The sequence below is a fragment of the Anomaloglossus baeobatrachus genome, chromosome 1, assembly GCF_048569485.1.
Source record: "Anomaloglossus baeobatrachus isolate aAnoBae1 chromosome 1, aAnoBae1.hap1, whole genome shotgun sequence".
In the NCBI taxonomy this organism is placed as follows: Eukaryota; Metazoa; Chordata; class Amphibia; order Anura; family Aromobatidae; genus Anomaloglossus; species Anomaloglossus baeobatrachus.
Genome location: NC_134353.1, coordinates 450871184 through 450892272, shown reverse-complemented (window position 1 = coordinate 450892272; position 21089 = coordinate 450871184).

Below are 21089 nucleotides of genomic sequence, written 5' to 3'. Positions count from 1 at the left end.
TTTTTTTTTTTTCCCTTTTCACAGAATCACAAACAGACACACAATTCCCTAATGAAATTCAACAATTACAGTTATCACCACTATGTAATTGTGTTGAAACTATGCACTTATCTTAAATTCAGCACTTAAGTTCAGTTCAGCACCTCGCTCGCTCAGTACCTCGCTCGCACTGGCTGGTTTATATAGATGTACAGAAGCTGCTAGAAGCTTCTAGAAACAGGTGTGACTAATCCTAATTAAATCACAAGACTACCTTTTTTTTTTTTTTTTTTTTCCCTTTTCACAGAATCACAAACAGACACACAATTCCCTAATGAAATTCAACAATTACAGTTATCACCACTATGTAATTGTGTTGAAACTATGCACTTATCTTAAATTCAGCACTTAAGTTCAGTTCAGCACCTCGCTCGCTCAGTACCTCGCTCGCACTGGCTGGTTTATATAGATGTACAGAAGCTGCTAGAAGCTTCTAGAAACAGGTGTGACTAATCCTACTAATTAAATCACAAGACTACCTTTTTTTTTTTTTTTTTCCCCTTTTCACAGAATCACAAACAGACACACAATTCCCTAATGAAATTCAACAATTACAGTTATCACCACTATGTAATTGTGTTGAAACTATGCACTTATCTTAAATTCAGCACTTAAGTTCAGTTCAGCACCTCGCTCGCTCAGTACCTCGCTCGCACTGGCTGGTTTATATAGATGTACAGAAGCTGCTAGAAGCTTCTAGAAACAGGTGTGACTAATCCTACTAATTAAATCACAAGACTACCTTTTTTTTTTTTTTTTTTTCCCTTTTCACAGAATCACAAACAGACACACAATTCCCTAATGAAATTCAACAATTACAGTTATCACCACTATGTAATTGTGTTGAAACTATGCACTTATCTTAAATTCAGCACTTAAGTTCAGTTCAGCACCTCGCTCGCTCAGTACCTCGCTCGCACTGGCTGGTTTATATAGATGTACAGAAGCTGCTAGAAGCTTCTAGAAACAGGTGTGACTAATCCTACTAATTAAATCACAAGACTACCTTTTTTTTTTTTTTTTTTTCCCTTTTCACAGAATCACAAACAGACACACAATTCCCTAATGAAATTCAACAATTACAGTTATCACCACTATGTAATTGTGTTGAAACTATGCACTTATCTTAAATTCAGCACTTAAGTTCAGTTCAGCACCTCGCTCGCTCAGTACCTCGCTCGCACTGGCTGGTTTATATAGATGTACAGAAGCTGCTAGAAGCTTCTAGAAACAGGTGTGACTAATCCTACTAATTAAATCACAAGACTACCTTTTTTTTTTTTTTTTTTTTCCCTTTTCACAGAATCACAAACAGACACACAATTCCCTAATGAAATTCAACAATTACAGTTATCACCACTATGTAATTGTGTTGAAACTATGCACTTATCTTAAATTCAGCACTTAAGTTCAGTTCAGCACCTCGCTCGCTCAGTACCTCGCTCGCACTGGCTGGTTTATATAGATGTACAGAAGCTGCTAGAAGCTTCTAGAAACAGGTGTGACTAATCCTACTAATTAAATCACAAGACTACCTTTTTTTTTTTTTTTTTTTCCCTTTTCACAGAATCACAAACAGACACACAATTCCCTAATGAAATTCAACAATTACAGTTATCACCACTATGTAATTGTGTTGAAACTATGCACTTATCTTAAATTCAGCACTTAAGTTCAGTTCAGCACCTCGCTCGCTCAGTACCTCGCTCGCACTGGCTGGTTTATATAGATGTACAGAAGCTGCTAGAAGCTTCTAGAAACAGGTGTGACTAATCCTACTAATTAAATCACAAGACTACCTTTTTTTTTTTTTTTTTTCCCTTTTCACAGAATCACAAACAGACACACAATTCCCTAATGAAATTCAACAATTACAGTTATCACCACTATGTAATTGTGTTGAAACTATGCACTTATCTTAAATTCAGCACTTAAGTTCAGTTCAGCACCTCGCTCGCTCAGTACCTCGCTCGCACTGGCTGGTTTATATAGATGTACAGAAGCTGCTAGAAGCTTCTAGAAACAGGTGTGACTAATCCTACTAATTAAATCACAAGACTACCTTTTTTTTTTTTTTTTTTTCCCTTTTCACAGAATCACAAACAGACACACAATTCCCTAATGAAATTCAACAATTACAGTTATCACCACTATGTAATTGTGTTGAAACTATGCACTTATCTTAAATTCAGCACTTAAGTTCAGTTCAGCACCTCGCTCGCCATATCGTTTTAATGTTCCCCATTTTTTTATTTGCCCTATCCTTATATGTGACCCATCTTTATATGTTCCCCATCCTTATATGTTTTCCATCCTTATATGTTCCCCATCTTTATATTTGCACTATGCTTATATGGGCCTCATCATTATATGTACCCCATCGTTATATGTGCTCCATCCTTATATGTGACCCATCCTTATATGTGCACCATCCTTATATGTGCACCATCCTTATATGTGCCCAATCCTTATAAGGGCCCCATCTTCATACGTGCCTCTTTCTTATATGTGCCCCTTCCTTATATGTGCCCCATCCTTATATTTGCCCTATTCTTATATGTGCCCTATGTTTATCTGTGCCCCATCCTTATATGTTCCCCATTGTTATATGTTCCCCATTTTTTTATTTGCCCCATCCTTATATGTGACCCATCTTTATATGTTACCCATCCTTATATGTTTTCCATCCTTATATGTGCACTATCCTTATATGGGCCTCATCATTATATGTACCCCATCCTTAAATGTTCCCCATCCTTACATGTTCCGCATATTTACATGTGCCCCATCCTTTTATGTTCCCCATTCTTATATGTTCCCCATATTTATATGTACACCATCCTTATATGTGCCCAATCCTTATATGTTCCCCATCTTTAAATGAGCCTGATACTTATATTTGCCCCATTCTTATATGTGCCCCATTCTTATAATGTTCCGCATTCTTATATGTTCCCCATCCTTATATGTGTCTGATCCATATATGTTCCCCATCTTTATATGTGCTTCATCCTTATATGTGCACCATTTTTATATGTGCACCATCTTTTAATGTGCACCATCCTTACATGTTCACCATCCTTATATGTGCATCATCCTTGTATGTGCATCATCCTAATATGTGCAGCATACTGGTACATACTCCATACTTATATGTGCTCCATTCTTATATGAGCCCAATCCTTGTATGTTCCCAATCCACGTATGTTCCCCTTCCTAGCATTTACCCCAATCCTAATATGTGCCCCATCGTTTTATGATCCGCCTTCTTATATGTGCCCCATCCTGGTATGTTCCCCATCCTTTTATGTGTCCAATCCTTATATGTGCCCCATCCTTAAATTCTCCCCATTCTCATATGTTCCCCATCCTTCCATGTTCCCCATTTTTATATGTTCTCCATCCTTATATGTGCACCATCTCTATATGTGTCCCATACTTATATGTTCCCCATTCTTATATTTGCCCTTTTCTTATATGTGCCCCATCCTTATATGTTCCCTATTCTTTTATGTGCTCCATCCTTATATGTTCATCATCCTTAAATTTTCCCCATCCTTATATGTGCCCCATCCTTAAATGTTCCCCATTTTTATATGTGCATCACCTTTATATGTGACCAATACTTATATAGGCCCCATTCTTATATGTGCCCCATTCTTATATGGGCGCCATCCTCATATTTGCCCTATTCTTATATGTGCCCCATCCTTATATGTGGCCCATCAACATATATGTGGCCCATGTTTATATATTCCCCATTTTTTTATGTGCCCCATCCTTATATGTGACCTTTGTTTATATATTCCCCATACTTATATGTTTTCCATCCTTATATGTTCCCCATCCTTATATGATCTCCATCCTTATATGTGCCCCATCCTTAAATGCTCATCCTTACATGTGCCCCATCCTTATATATGCCTCATCCTTATATGTGCCCCATCCTTTTATATGCCCCATCTTTATTTGTTCAGCATATTTACATGTTCCCATCCTTATATCTTCCCCATCTTTCTATGTTCCCAATTCTTGTATGTTCCCCATTCTTCTATGTTCCCCATCCTTATATGCGCCCAATCCCTATATGTTCCCCATCTTTATATGTGCTTCATCCTTATATGTGCACCATCTTTAAATGTGCACCATCTTTATATGTGCATCATCCTTATATGTGCATCATCCTTATATGTGCAACATCCTGGTACGTACTACATACTTATATGTGCCCCATTCTTATATGTGCCCAATCCTTGTATGTTCCCAATCCATGTATGTTCCCCATCCTAGCATTTACTCCAATCCTAATATGTGCCCCATCCTTTTATGATCCCCATTCTTATATGTGCCCCATCCTTATATGCTCCCCATCCTTACATGTGCCCCATCGTTATATGTGACCAATTCATATATGTTCCCCATCCTTATATGTTCCCCATCCTTATATGTTCCCTATCCTTACATATGCCCCATCCTTATATGTGCACCATCCTTATATGTGTCCCATCCTTATATATGCCCCATCCTTATATATGCCCCATCCTTATATATGCCCCATCCTTATATGTTCCGCATATTTACATGTGCTCCATCCTTATATGTTCACCATTCTTATTTGTGCTTCATCTTTATATGTTCCCCATATTTATATGTGCTTCATCCTTATATATGCACTATCCTTATATGTTTACTATCCTTAAATGTGCACCATCCTTATATGTTCACTATCCTTATACGTGCATCATCCATATTTGTGCAACATCCTGTTCCGTACCCCATACTTATATGTGCCCCATTTTTATATGGCCCAATTTTTTATATTTGCCCCATCCATGTCTGTTCCCCATCCTAGCATTTATCCCAATCCTATGTTTCCTATTATGTGTTCCCCATCCTGGTATGTTCCCCATTCTTATATGTGCCCCATCCTTATATGTGCCCCAACCTTATATGTGCCCCATTCTTAAATGTTTCCCATTCTTATATGTTCCCCATCCTTCTATGTTCTCCATTCTTATACGTTCCCCATCCTTATATGTGCCCCTTCCTTATATGTTCCCCATCCTTATGTTTACCCTATTCTTATATAAGCCCTATCCTTATATGTGCCCCATTTTTATATGTGCTTCATCATTATATGTTCCCCATTCTTATATTTGCCCTATCCTTATATGTGACCCATCTTTATATTTTCCCCATCCTTATATGTTTTCCATCCTTATATGTTCCCCATCCTTATATGTGCTCTATCCTTATATGGGCCTCATCCTTATATGTACCCCATCCTTATATGTGCACCATCCTTATATGTGCATCATCCTTATAAGGGCCCCATCTTCATATGTGCCCCTTCCTTATATGTGCCCCATCCTTATATTTGCCCTATTCTTATATGTGCCCTATCCTTATTTGTGCCCCATCCTTATATGTGCCCCATTGTTATATGTTCCCCATTCTTTTTTTTGCCCCATCCTTATATGTGACCCAACTTTATATGTTCCCCATCCTTATATGTTTTCCATCCTTATATGTGCACTATCCTTATATGGGCCTCATCCTTATATGTACCCCATCCTTATATGTACCCCATCCTTATATGTTCCCCATCCTTATATGTTCTCCATTCTTATATGTTCCCCATACTTATATGTGCACTATCCTTATATGTGCATAATCCATCCTTATATTTGCCCCATTCTTATATGTGCCCCATTCTTATAATGTTCTCCATTCTTATATGTTCCCCATCCTTATATGTGTCTCATCCTTATATGTTCCTCATCTTTATATGTGCTTCATCCTTATATGTGCACCATCTTTTAATGTGTACCATCCTTACATGTTCACCATCCTTATGTGTGCATCATCCTTATATGTGCAGCATCCTGGTACATATTCCATACTTATATGTGCTCCATTCTTATATGAGCCCAAGCCTTGTATGTTCCCAATCCATGTATGTTCCCCTTCCTAGCATTTTCCCGAATCCTAATATGTGCCCCATCGTTTTATGATCCCCATTTTTATATGTGCCCCATCCTGGTATGTTCCCCATCCTTTTATGTGTCAGATCTTTATATGTGCTACATCCTTAAATGCTCCCCATTCTTATATGTTCCCCATGCTTATATGATTCCCATCTTTATTGTTCCCCATCCTTATTTGTTCCCCATCCTTATATGTTCTCCATCTTTATATGTGCATCATCCTTATATGCTCCCCATCCTTACATGTGCCCCATCCTTATATGTTCCCCATCTTTATATGTGCATCATGCTTATATGTGCCTCAACCTTATATATTTCTCATTCTTATATGTGCCCCATCCTTATATGTTCCCCATCTTTATATGTGCTTCATCCTTATATATGCACTATCTTTATATGTTCACTATCCTTAAATGTGCACCATCCGTATATGTTCACTATCCTTATATGTGCAACATCCTGTTCCGTACCCCATACTTATATGTGCCCAATTTTTTTATGTGCCCAATCCTTATATTTGCCCCGTCCATGTATGTTCCCCATCCTAGCATTTACCCCAATCCTATGTTTCCTATTCTTATGTGTGCCCCATCCTGGTATATTCCCCATCCTATATGTGCCCCATCCTTATATATGCCCCAACCTTATATGTTCCCCATCCTTCTATGTTCCCCATTCTTATACGTTTCCCATTTCTATATGTGCCCAATCCTTATATGGGCCCCATCTTTATATGTGCCCCTTCCTTATATGTGCCTCATCCTTATATTTACCCTATTCTTAAATGTGCCCTATCCTTATTTGTGCCCCATCCTTATATTTGCCCCATCCTTATATGTGACTTATCTTTATATGTTCCCCATCCTTATATGTTTTCCATCCTTATATGTGCACTATCCTTATATGGGCCTCATCCTTATATGTACGCCATCCTTATATGTGCGCCATCCTTTTATGTTCTCCATTCTTATATGTTCCCCATCCTTATATGTGTCCCATCCTTATATGGCCCATCCTTATATGTTCACCATTTTTATTTGTCCTTCATCCTTATATGTTCCCCATCTTTAAATGTGCTTCATCCTTATATTTGCACTATCCTTATATGTTCACTATCCTTAAATGTGCACCATTCTTATATGTTCACTATCCTTATAAGTGCATCATCCTTATATCTGCAACATCCTGTTCCATACCCCATACTTATATGCGGTCCATTTTTATATGTGCCCAATCCTATCTTTCCTATTCTTATGTGTGCCCCATCCTGGTATGTTCCCCATCCTTATATGTGCCCCATCCTTATATGTGCCCCAACCCTATATGTGCCTTATTCTTAAATGTTCCCCATTCTTATATGTTCCCCATCCTTCTATGTTCCCCATTCTTATACGTTCCCCATCCTTATATGTGCCCAATCCTTATATGGGCCCCATTTTTATATTTGCCCCTTCCTAATATGTGCCCTATCCTTATATTTGCCCTATTCTTATATGTGCCCTATCCTTATTTGTGCCCCATCCTTATATGTGGCTTATTGTTATATGTTCCCCATTCTTTTATTTGCCCCATTTTTATATGTGACCCATTTTTATATGTTCCCCATCCTTATATGTACCCCATCCTTATGTGTGCCCCATCATTATATGTTCCGCATATTTACATGTGCCCCATCCTTTTATGTTCCCCATCCTTCTACGTCCTCCATTTTTATATGTTCCCCATATTTTTATGTGCACCATCCTTATATGTGCCCAATCCTTATATGTTCCCCATCTTTAAATGTGCCACATACTTATATTTGCCCATTCGTATATGTGCCTTATTCTTATAATGCTCCCCATTCTTATATGTTCCCCATTCTTCTATGTTCCCCATCCTTAAATGTGCACCATCCTTATATGTGCACCATCTTTTAATGTCCACCATCCTTACGTGTTCACCATCCTTATATGTGTATCATCCTTATATGTGCAGCATCCTGGTACGTACTCCATACTTATATGTGCTTTATTCTTATATGAGCCCAATCCTTGTATGTTCCCAATTCATGTATATTCCCCATCCTATCATTTATCCCAATCTTAACATGTGCCCCATCCTTATGTGTTTCCCATTCTTATATGTGCCCCATCCTGGTATGTTCCCCATCCTTATATGTGCCCCATCCTTATATGTGCCCCATCCTTAAATGTTCCCCATTTTTATATGTTCACCATCCTTCTCGATTCCCCATTCTTATATGTGCACCACCTTTATATGTGACCAATACTTATATAGGCCCCATTCTTATATGTGCCCCATACTTATATGGGCCCCATCCTTATATTTGTCCTATTCTTATATGTGCCCCATCCTTATATGTGGCCCATCAACATATATATATATTCCCCATACTTATATGTTTTCCATCCTTATTTGTTCCCCATCCTTATATGTTCCCCATCCTTAGATGTTCCCCATCCTTATATGTTCTCCATCCTTGTATGTTCTCCATCCTTATATGTTCTCCATCCTTACATGTGCCCCATCCTCATATATACCTCATCTTTATATATGCCCCATCCTTTTATATGCCCCATCTTTATGTGTTCAACATATTTACATGTGCCCCATCCTTATATGTTCCCCATCTTTCTATGTTCCCCGATCTTATATGTTCCCCATTCTTATAATGTTCCGCATTCTTATATGTTCCCCATCCTTATATGTGTCTCATCCTTATATGTTCACCATCATTATTTGTGCATCATCCTTTAAATGTGCATCATCCTTATATGTACGCACTCCATACTTATATGTGCTCCATTCTTATATGAGCCCAATCCTCGTATGTTCCCAATCCATGTATGTTCCCCTTCATAGCATTTACCCCAATCCTAATATGTGCCCCATCGTTTTATGATCCCCATTCTTATATGTTCCCCATTTTGGTATGTTCCCCATCCTTTTATGTGTCTGATCCTTATATGTGCCCCATCCTTAAATGCTCCCCATTCTTATATGTTCCTCATCCTTCTATGTTCCCCATTTTTATATGTTCTCCATCCTTATATGTGCACCATCCTTATATGTGTCCCATCCTTATATGTGTCCCATCCTTATATGTTCCCCATTCTTATATTTGCCCTTTTCTTAATTGTGCCCCATCCTTATATGTGCCCCATTGTTATATGTGACCTATCCTTATATGTTCCCCATCCTTACATGTTCCCCATCCTTACATGTTCCCCATCCTTATATGTGCCCCATCCTTATATTTGCCCCATCCCTATATGTTCCGCATATTTACATGTGCCCCATCCTTATATGTTTACCATTCTTATTTGTGCTTCATCCTTATATGTTCCCCATCTTTATATGTGCTTCATCCTTATATATGCACTATCCTTATATGTTCACTATCCTTAAATCTGCACCATCCTTATATGTTCACTATCCTTATACGTGCATTATCCTTATAAGTGCAACATCCTGTTCCGTACCCCATATTTATATGGGCCCCATTTTTATATGTGCCCAATCCTTATATTTGCCCCATCCATGTATGTTCCCCATTCTAGCATTTACCCCAATCCTATGTTTTCTATTCTTATGTGTGCCCCATCCTGGTATGTTCTCTATCCTTATATGTGCCCCATCCTTATATGTGCCCCATTCTTAAATGTTCCCCATTCTTATATGTTTCCCTTCCTTCTATGTTCCCCATTCTTATATGTTCCCCATCTTTATATGTGCTTCATCCTTATATGTGCACAATCTTTAAATGTGCACCATTTTTATATGTGCATCATCCTTATATGTGCATCATCCTTATGTGTGCAACATCCTGGTACGTACTCCATACTTATTTGTGCCCCATTCTTATGTGTGCCCAATCCTTGTATGTTCCCAATTTATGTATTTTCCCCATCCTAGCATTTACTCCAATCCTTATATGTGTCCCATCCTTATATATGCCCCAACCTTATATGTTCCGCATATTTACATGTGCCCCATCCTTATATGTTTACCATTCTTATTTGTGCTTCATCCTTATATTTGCACTATCCTTATATGTTCACTATCGTTAAATGTGCACCATCCTTATATGTTCACTATCCTTATAAGTGCATCATCCTTATATTTGCAAGATCCTGTTCCGTACCCCATACTTATATGTGCCCCATTTTTATATGTGCCCAATCCTTATATTTGCCCCATCCATGTATGTTCCCCATCCTAGCATTTACCCCAATCCTATGTTTCCTATTCTTATGTGTGCCCCATCCTGGTATTTTCCCCATCCTTATATGTGCCCCAAACTTATATGTGCCCCATTCTTAAATGTTCCCCATTCTTATACGTTCCCCATCCTTATATGTGCCCAATCCTTATATAGGCCCCATCTTTATATGTTCTCCATCCTTATATGTTCTCCATCCTTATATGTGCCCCTTCCTTATATGCTCATCCTTACATGTGCCCCATCCTTATATATACCTCATCCTTATATATGCCCCATCCTTTTATATGCCCCATCTTTATGTGTTCAGCATATTTACATGTGCCCCATCCTTATATGTGCCCCATTCTTATATGTTCCCCATCTTTCTATGTTCCCCGATCTTATATGTTCCCCATTCTTATATGTTCCTTATCCTTATATGTGCACCATCCTTATATGTTCCCCATCTTTATATGTGCTTCATCCTTATATGTGCATCAACCTTATATGTGCTACATCCTGGTATGTACTCCATACTTATTTGTGCCCCATTCTTATGTGTGACCAATCCTTGTATGTTCACAATCCATGTATGTTCCCCATCCTAGCATTTACTCCAATCCTAATATGTGCCCCATCCTTTTATGATCCCCATTCTTATTTGTGCCCCATTCTTATATGCTCCCCATCCTTTCATGTGTCCCATAGTTATATGTGACCCATCCTTATATGTTCCCCTTCCTTATATGTTCCCCATCCTTACATGTGCCCCATCCTTATATGTTCCCCATCCTTATATGTGCACCATCCTTATATGTGCCTCAACCTTATATATTTCTCATTCTTATATGTGCCCCATCCTTATATGTTCCCCATTTTTATATGTGCTTCATCCTTATATATGCACTATCTTTATATGTTCACTATCCTTAAATGTGCACCATCCGTATATGTTCCCCATCTATATATGTTTTCCATCCTTATATGTGCACTATCCTTATATGGGCCTCATCCTTATATGTACCCCATCCTTATATGTGCCCCATCCTTATATGTTCCGCATATTTACATGTGCCCCATCCTTTTATGTTCCCCATCCTTCTATGTTCTCCATTCTTATATGTTCCCCATACTTTTATGTGCACCATCCTTATATGTGCCCAATCCTTATATATTCCCCTTCTTTAAATGTGCCACATACTTTTATTTGCCCCATTCGTATATGTGCCCCATTCTTATAATGTTCCCCATTCTTATATGTTCCCCATTCTTATATGTTCCCCATCCTTATATGTGTCTCATCCTTATATGTTCGCCATCTTTATATGTGCTTCATCCTTAAATGTGCAGTATCCTTATATGTGCACCATCTTTTAATATCCACCAACCTTACGTGTTCACCATCCTTATATGTGAAGCATCCTGGTGCGTACTCCATACTTATATGTGCTTTATTCTTATATGAGCCCAATCCTTGTAAGTTCCCAATCCATGTATATTCCCCATCCTATCATTTATCCCAATCTTAATATGTGCCCCATCCTTATGTGTTGCCCATTATTATATGTGCCCCATCCTGGTATGTTCCCCATCCTTATATGTGCTCCATCCTTATATGTGCCCCATCCTTAAATGTTCCCCATTTTTATATGTTCCCCATCCTTCTCGATTCCCCATTCTTATATGTGCACCACCTTTATATGTGACCAATACTTATATAGGCCCCATTCTTATATGTGCCCCATTCTTATATGGGCCCCATCCTTATATTTGTCCTATTCTTATATTTGCCCCATCCTTATATGTGCCCAATCAATATATATGTGGCCCATGTTTATATATTCCCCATCCTTTTATGTGCCCCATCCTTATATGTGACCCTTGTTTATATGTTCCCTATACTTATATGTTTTCCATCCTTATATGTTTTCCATCCTTATATGTTCCCCATCCTTAGATGTTCCCTATCCTTATATGTTCTCCATCCTTATATGTTCTCCATCCTTTTATGTGCCCCTTCCTTATATGCTCATCCTTACATGTGCCCCATCCTTATATATACCTCATCCTTATATATGCTCCATCCTTTTATATGCCCCATTTTTATGTGTTCAGCACATTTACATGTGCCCCATCCTTATATGTTCCCCATCTTTCTATGTTCACCGATCTTATATGTTCCCCATTCTTATATGTTCCCCATACTTATATGTGCACCATCCTTATATGCGCCCAATCCCTATATGTTCCCCATCTTTATATGTGCTTCATCCTTATATGTGCATCATCTTTAAATGTGCAGCATATTTATATGTGCATCATCCTTATATGTGCATCATTCTTATATGTGCAACATCCTGGTACAACTCCTTACTTATTTGTGCCCCATTCTTATGTGTGCCCAATCCTTGTATGTTCCCGATCCATGTATGTCCCCCATCGTAGCATTTACTCCAATCCTAATATCTGCCCCATCCTTTTATGATCCCCATTCTTTTATGTGCCCCATCCTTATATGCTCCCCATCCTTACATGTGCCCCATCATTATATGTGACCCATCCTTATATGTTCCCCATCCTTATATGTTCCCCATCCTTATATGTTCCCCATCCTTACATGTGCCCCATCTTTATATGTGCACCATCCTTATATGTGCCAAATCCTTATATGTTCCCCATCTTTAAATGTGCCACATTCTTATCTTTGCCCCATTCTTATATGCTCCCCATCCTTATATGTGTCTCATCCTTATATGTGTCTCATCCTTATATGTTCCCCATCTTTATATGTGCTTCATCCTTATATGTGCACCATCCTTATATGTGCACCATCTTTTAATGTGCACCATCCTTGCATGTTCACCATCCTTATATGTGCATCATCCTTATATGTGCAGCATCCTGGTACGTACCTCATCCTTATATATGCCCCATCCTTTTATATGCCCCATCTTTATGTGTTCAGCATATTTACTTGTGCCCCATCCTTATATGTTCCCCATCTTTCTATGTTCCCCGATCTTATATGTTCCCCATTCTTATATGTTCCTTATACTTATATGTGCACCATCCTTATATGCGCCAAATCCCTATATGTTCCCCATCTTTATATGTGCTTCATCCTTATTTGTGCCCCATCTTTAAATGTACACCATCTTTATATGTGCATCATCCTTATATGTGCATCATCCTTATATGTGCATCAACCTTATATGTGCAACATCCTGGTACGTACTCCATACTTATTTGTGCCCCATTCTTATGTGTGCCCAATCCTTATATGTTCACAATCCATGTATGATCCCCATCCTATCATTTACTCCAATCCTAATATGTGCCCCATCCTTTTATGATCCCCATCCTTTCATGTGACCCATCGTTTTATGTCACCCATCCTTATATGTTCCCCATCCTTATATGTTCCCCATCCTTACATGTGCCCCATCCTTATATGTGCACCATCCTTATATGTGTCCCATCCTTGTATATGCCCCATCCTTATATGTTCCGCATATTTACATGTGCCCCATCCTTATATGTTCACCATTCTTATTTTTGCTTCATCCTTATATGTCCCCCTTGTTTATATGTGCTTCATTTTTATATATGCACTCTCCTTATATGTTCACTATCCTTATACGTGCATCATCCTTATATGTGCAACATCCTGTTCCGTACCCCATATTTATATGTGCCACATTTTTATATGTGTCCAATCCTTATATTTGCCCCATCCATCTATGTTCCCCATTCTAGCATTTACCCCAATCCTATGTTTCCTATTCTTATGTGTGCCCCATCTTGGTATGTTGTCCATCCTATATGTGCCCCATCCTTATATGTGCCCTATTCTTAAATGTTCCCCATTCTTATATGTTCCCTATTTTTATACGTTCCCCATCCTTATATGTGCTCATTCCTTATATGGGCCCCATCTTTATATGTGCCCGTTTCTTATATGTGCCCCTTCCGTATATTTACCCTATTCTTAAATGTGCCCTATCCTTATATGTGCCCCATCCTTATATGTGCCCCATCGTTATATGTTCCCCATTCTTTTATTTGCCCTATCCTTATATGTGACCCATCTTTATATGTTCCCCATTTTTATATGTTTTCCATCCTTATATGTTCCCCATCCTTATATCTGCACTATCCTTCTATGGGCCTCATCCTTATATGTATGCCATCATTATATGTGCCCCATCCTTATATGTGACCCATCCTTATATGTGCACCATCCTTATATGTGCCCAATCCTTATAAGGGCCCCATCTTCATATGTGCCCCATCCTTATATGTGCCCCGTCGATATATGTTCCCCATTCTTTTATTTGCCCTATCCTTATATGTGACCCATCTTTATATGTTCCCCATCCTTATATGTTTTCCATCCTTATATGTTCCCCATCCTTATATGTGCACTATCCTTCTATGGGCCTCATCATTATATGTACCCCATCATTATATGTGCTCCATCCTTATATGTGACCCGTCCTTATATGTGCACCATCCTTATATGTGCCCAATCCTTATAAGGGCCCCATCTTCATATGTGTCCCTTCCTTATATGTGCCCCATCCTTATATTTGCCCTATTCTTATATGTGCCCTATCCTTATTTGTGCCCCATCCTTATATGTGCCCCATTGTTATATGTTCCCCATTCTTTCATTTGCCCCATCCATATATGTGACCCATCTTTATATGTTACCCATCCTTATATGTTTTTCATCCTTATATGTGCACTATCCTTTATATGTGCCTGATCCTGGTATGTTCCCCATCCTTAAATGTTCCCCATCCTTCAGTGTTCCCCATCTTTATATGTTTCCCATTTTTATATGTTCCCGATCCTTATATGTTCTCCATCCTTATATGTGCCCCATCGTAATATGTGCACCATCCTTATATGTGGACCATCCTTATATGTGCAGCATCCTTATATGTGCCCCATCGTTATATGTTCCCCATTCTATATGTTTTCCATCCTTATATGTTCTCCATCTTTATATGTGCCTCAACCTTATATACACCAGAACCTTTTATGCGCCCCATCCTTATATATGCCCCATCCTTATATATTCCGCATATTTACATGTGCCCCATCCTTATATGTTCCCCATCCTTTTATGTTCCACATCCTGATATGTACTCTAACCAGGTGTGTTCCGCCATCCTAGCATTTACCCCTAACCTGGTATGTTTCAAATCCTACCATTTACCCCATCCTGGTAATCCTGGTATGTGCCCCCTTCTTATATGTGCACAATCCTTGTATGTTCCCCATCCTAGCATTTACCCCAATCCTAATATGTCCCCATCCTTATATGTTCCCAATTGATATATGTGCCTGATCCTGGTCTGTTCTCCATTCTTTTATGTTCCCCATTTTTATATGTTCTCCATCCTTATATGTGCACCATCCTTGTATATGCCCCATCCTTATATGAACCCCATGTTTATATGTGCCCCATCCTTATATTTGACTTATTCTGATATGTTCCCCATCCTTATATGTGCCTCAACGTTATATATACCCCATCCTTATATGTGCCCCATCCTTATATATCCTGCATATTTACATGTGCCCCATCCATATATGTTCCGCATCCTTTTATGTTCCACATCCTGATATGTACTCTATCCAGGTGTGTTCCCCCATCCTAGCATTTACCCCTTTCCTGGTATGTTTCCAATCTTACCATTTAACCCCATCCTGGTATGTGCCCCATTCTTTTATGTTTCCTATCCCTTTATGTGCACTATCCTTTTATCTTCCCCACCGCTACATTTGCCGCATCCCTATTTGTTCACCATTCTTATTTGTTCCTCATCCTTATATGTTCCCCATCTTTATATGTTCCTCAATGTTGTATGTGCACTATTCTTAAATGTGCATCATCCTTATATGTGCACCATCCTTATATGTTCCCTTTCTTATATGTGCCCCATCCTTATATGTGCCCAAACCTTATATGTGCCCAAACCTTATATGTGCTCCATCCTTAAATTTTCCATATCGTTCTATATTCCATATCCTTGTTTGTTTCCCATCCTAACATTTACCCCCATTCTTATATGTGCCCCATCCTTATATGTGCCCCATCCTTATATATTTCCCATTTTTATATGTGCACTGTCTATATGTTCCCCATCCTGGTGAGTGCCCCATCCTTATATGTTCCCCATCCTTATATGTTCCCCATCCTTATATTTCCCCATCCTTATATGTTCCACATCTTTATATGTGCTTCATCCTTATATGTGCACCATCCTTATGTGTTCACCATCCCTATATGTGCCCCATCCTTTATTATGCCCCATTATATGTTTTACATTCTTATATCTGCACCATCCTTATATGTGCACCATCCTTATATGTGCCTCAATCTTTTATATACCCCATCCTTATATGTGCCCCATCCTTATATATGTCCCATTCTTATATATTCTGCATATTTATATGTGCCCCATCCTTATATGTTCCCCATCCTTTTATGTTCCACATCCTGATATGTACTCTATCCAGGTGTGTTCCCCCATCCTAGCATTTACCCCTTTCCTGGTATGTTTCCAATCTTACCATTTAACCCCATCCTGGTATGTGCCCCATTCTTTTATGTTTCCTATCCCTTTATGTGCACTATCCTTTTATCTTCCCCACCGCTACATTTGCCGCATCCCTATTTGTTCACCATTCTTATTTGTTCCTCATCCTTATATGTTCCCCATCTTTATATGTTCCTCAATGTTGTATGTGCACTATTCTTAAATGTGCATCATCCTTATATGTGCACCATCCTTATATGTTCCCTTTCTTATATGTGCCCCATCCTTATATGTGCCCAAACCTTATATGTGCCCAAACCTTATATGTGCTCCATCCTTAAATTTTCCATATCGTTCTATATTCCATATCCTTGTTTGTTTCCCATCCTAACATTTACCCCCATTCTTATATGTGCCCCATCCTTATATGTGCCCCATCCTTATATATTTCCCATTTTTATATGTGCACTGTCTATATGTTCCCCATCCTGGTGAGTGCCCCATCCTTATATGTTCCCCATCCTTATATGTTCCCCATCCTTATATTTCCCCATCCTTATATGTTCCACATCTTTATATGTGCTTCATCCTTATATGTGCACCATCCTTATGTGTTCACCATCCCTATATGTGCCCCATCCTTTATTATGCCCCATTATATGTTTTACATTCTTATATCTGCACCATCCTTATATGTGCACCATCCTTATATGTGCCTCAATCTTTTATATACCCCATCCTTATATGTGCCCCATCCTTATATATGTCCCATTCTTATATATTCTGCATATTTATATGTGCCCCATCCTTATATGTTCCCCATCCTTTTATGTTCCACATCCTGATATGTACTCTATCCAAGTGTGTTCCCCCATCCTAGCATTTACCCCTATCCTGGTATGTTTCCAATCCTACCATTTACGCCCATCCTGATAATCCTGGTATGTGCCCCATTCTTATGTTTCCTATCCCTTTTTTGTGCACTATCCTTATATATTCCCCACCGCTATATTTGCCCCATCCCTATATGTTCCCCATCCTTATATGTTCCCCATCCTTATATGTTCCCCATCCTTATATGTTCCCCATCCTTATATTTGCCCATCCTTATATTTGCCCATCTTTATATGTGCTTCATCCTTATATATTCCTCATCCTTATATGTGCCCCATCCTTATATGTTTCGCATATTTACATGTGCCCCATCCTTATATGTTCCACATCCTTCTATGTTTCCCATTCTTATATGTGCCCCATTCTTATAATGTTCCCCATCTTTATATCTGCTTCATCCTTATATGCGCACCATCCTTAAAAGTGCACTATCCTTATATTTGCCTTATTCTTATATGTTCCCCATCCTTATATGTGTACCATCGTTATATGTGTCTCAATATTATATATACCCCATCCTTATATGTGCCCCATCCTTATATGTGCCCCATCCTTATATATACCCCATCCTTATATCTTCCCCACAGCTACATTTGCACCATCCCTATATGTTCACCATTCTTATTTGTTCCCCATCCTTATATGTTCCTCATTGTTGTATATGCACTATTCTTAAATGTGCCCCATCCTTATATGTGCCCCAATCTTAAATGTGCCCTATCCTTAAATGTTCCTTATCTTTGTATATTCCACATCGTTGTATGTTCCCTATCCTAACATTTACCCCCATTCTTATATGTGCCACATCCTTATATGTGCCCCATCCTTATATATTTCCCATTTTGTTTTGTGCACCATCCTTATATGAGCACTGTCTATATGTTCCCCCTCCTGGTGAGTGCTCATCCTTATATGTTCCCCATCCTTATATGTTCCATATTTTTATATTTGCCCATCCTTATATTTTCCCCATCTTTATATGTGCTTCATCCTTATATGTGCACCATCCTTATGTGTTCACCATTCTTATATCTGCACCATCTTTTTATGTTCACCATCCTTATTTTTTTTTATATGTTTACCATTCTTATTTGTTCCCCATCCTTATATGTTCCCATCTTTACATGTTCCTCATCGTTGTATGTGCACTATCCTTAAATGTGCACCATCCTTATATGTGCATCATGCTTATATGTACAACATCCAAATATGTTCCCTTTCCTTATATGTGCCCCATCATTATATGTTCCCCAGCTTTATATGTGCTTCATCCTTATATGTGCATCATCCTTATATGTGCATCATCCTTATATGTGCAACATCCTGGTACGTTCTCCATACTTATTTGTGCCCCATTCTTATGTGTGCCCAATCCTTGTATGTTCCCAATCCATGTATGTCCCCCATCGTAGCATTTACTCCAATCCTAATATGTGCCCCATCCTTTTATGATCCCCATCCTTACATGTGCCCCATCGTTATATGTGACCCATCCTTATATGTTCCCCATTTTTATATGTTCCCCATCCTTACATGTGCCCGATCTTTATATGTGCACCATCCTTCTATGTGTCTCATCCTTATATGTTCCGCATATTTACATGTGCCCCATTTTTTTATGTTCCCCATCCTTCTATGTTCTCCATTCTTATATGTTCTCCATACTTAAATGTGCACCATCCTTATATGTGCCAAATCCTTATATGTTCCCCATCTTTAAATGTGCTACATACTTATATTTGCCCCATTCTTATATGTTCCCCATCCTTATATGTGTCTCATCCTTATATGTGTCTCATCCTTATATGTTCCCCATCTTTATATGTGCTTCATCCTTATATGTGCACCATCCTTATATGTGCACCATCTTTAATGTGCACCATCCTTCCATGTTCACCATCCTTATATGTGCAGCATCCTTATATGTGCAGCATCCTGGTACGTTCTCCATACTTATATGTGCTCCTTTCTTATATGAGCCCAATCCTTGTATGTTCCCAATCCAAGTATGTTCCCCATGCTATCACTTATCCCAATCCTAATATGTGCCCCATCTTTATTTGTTTCCCATTCTTATATGTGCCCCATCCTGGTATGTTCCCCATCCTTATATGTGCCCCGTCCTTAAATGTTCCCCATTTTTATATGTTCCCCATCCTTCTCGATTCCCCATTCTTATATGTGCACCACCTTTATATGTGACCAATACTTATATAGGCCCCATTCTTATATGTGCCCCATCCTTATTTTTGTCCTATTCTTATATCCTTTTATGTGTCTCATCCTTATATGTGACCCTTGTTTATATGTTCCCTATACTTATATGTTTTCCATCCTTATATGGTCCCCATCCTTATATATTCCCCATCCTTAGCTGTTCCCCATCCTTATATGTTCTCCATCCTTATATGTTCTCCATCCTTACATGTGCCCCATCCTCATTTATACCTCATCCTTCTATATGCCCCATCCTTTTATATACCCCATCTTTATGTGTTCAGCATATTTACATGTGCCCCATCCTTATATGTTCCCCATCTTTCTATGTTCCCCGACCTTATATGTTCCCCATTCTTATAATGTTCCGCATTCTTATATGTTCTCCATCCTTATATGTTCTCCATCCTTACATGTGCCCCATCCTCATATATACCTCATCCTTATATATGCCCCATCCTTTTATATGCCCCATCTTTATGTTTCAGCATATTTACATGTGCCCCATCCTTATATGTTCCCCATCTTTCTATGTTCCCTGATCTTATATGTTCCCCATTCTTATAATGTTCCGCATTCTTATATATTCCCCATCCTTATATGTGTCTCATCCTTATATGTTCCCCATCTTTATATGTGCTTCATCCTTATATGTGCACCATCCTTATATGTGCATCATCTTTTAATGTGCACCATCCTTACATGTTCACCATCCTTATTTGTGCATCATCCTTAAATGTGGATCATCCTTATATGTGCAGCATCTTGGTACGTACTCCATACTTATATGTGCTCCATTCTTATATGAGCCCAATCCTTGTATGTTCCCAATCCAAGTATGTTCCCCTTCGTATCATTTACCCCAATCCTAATATTTGCCCCATCGTTTTATGATCCCCATTCTTATATGTGCCCCATCCTGGTATGTTCCCCATCCTTTTATGAGTCTGATCCTTATATGTGCCCCATCCTTAAATTCTCCCCATTCTTATATGTTCCTCATCCTTCCATGTTCCCCATTTTTATATGTTCTCCATCCTTATATGTGCACCATCCTTATATGTGTCCCATCCTTATATGGGCCCCATCTTTATATGTGCCCCATCCTTATATGTTCCCCATTCTTATATTTGCCCCTTTCTTATATGTGCCCCATCCTTATATGTGCCCCATCCTTATATGTGCCCCATCGTT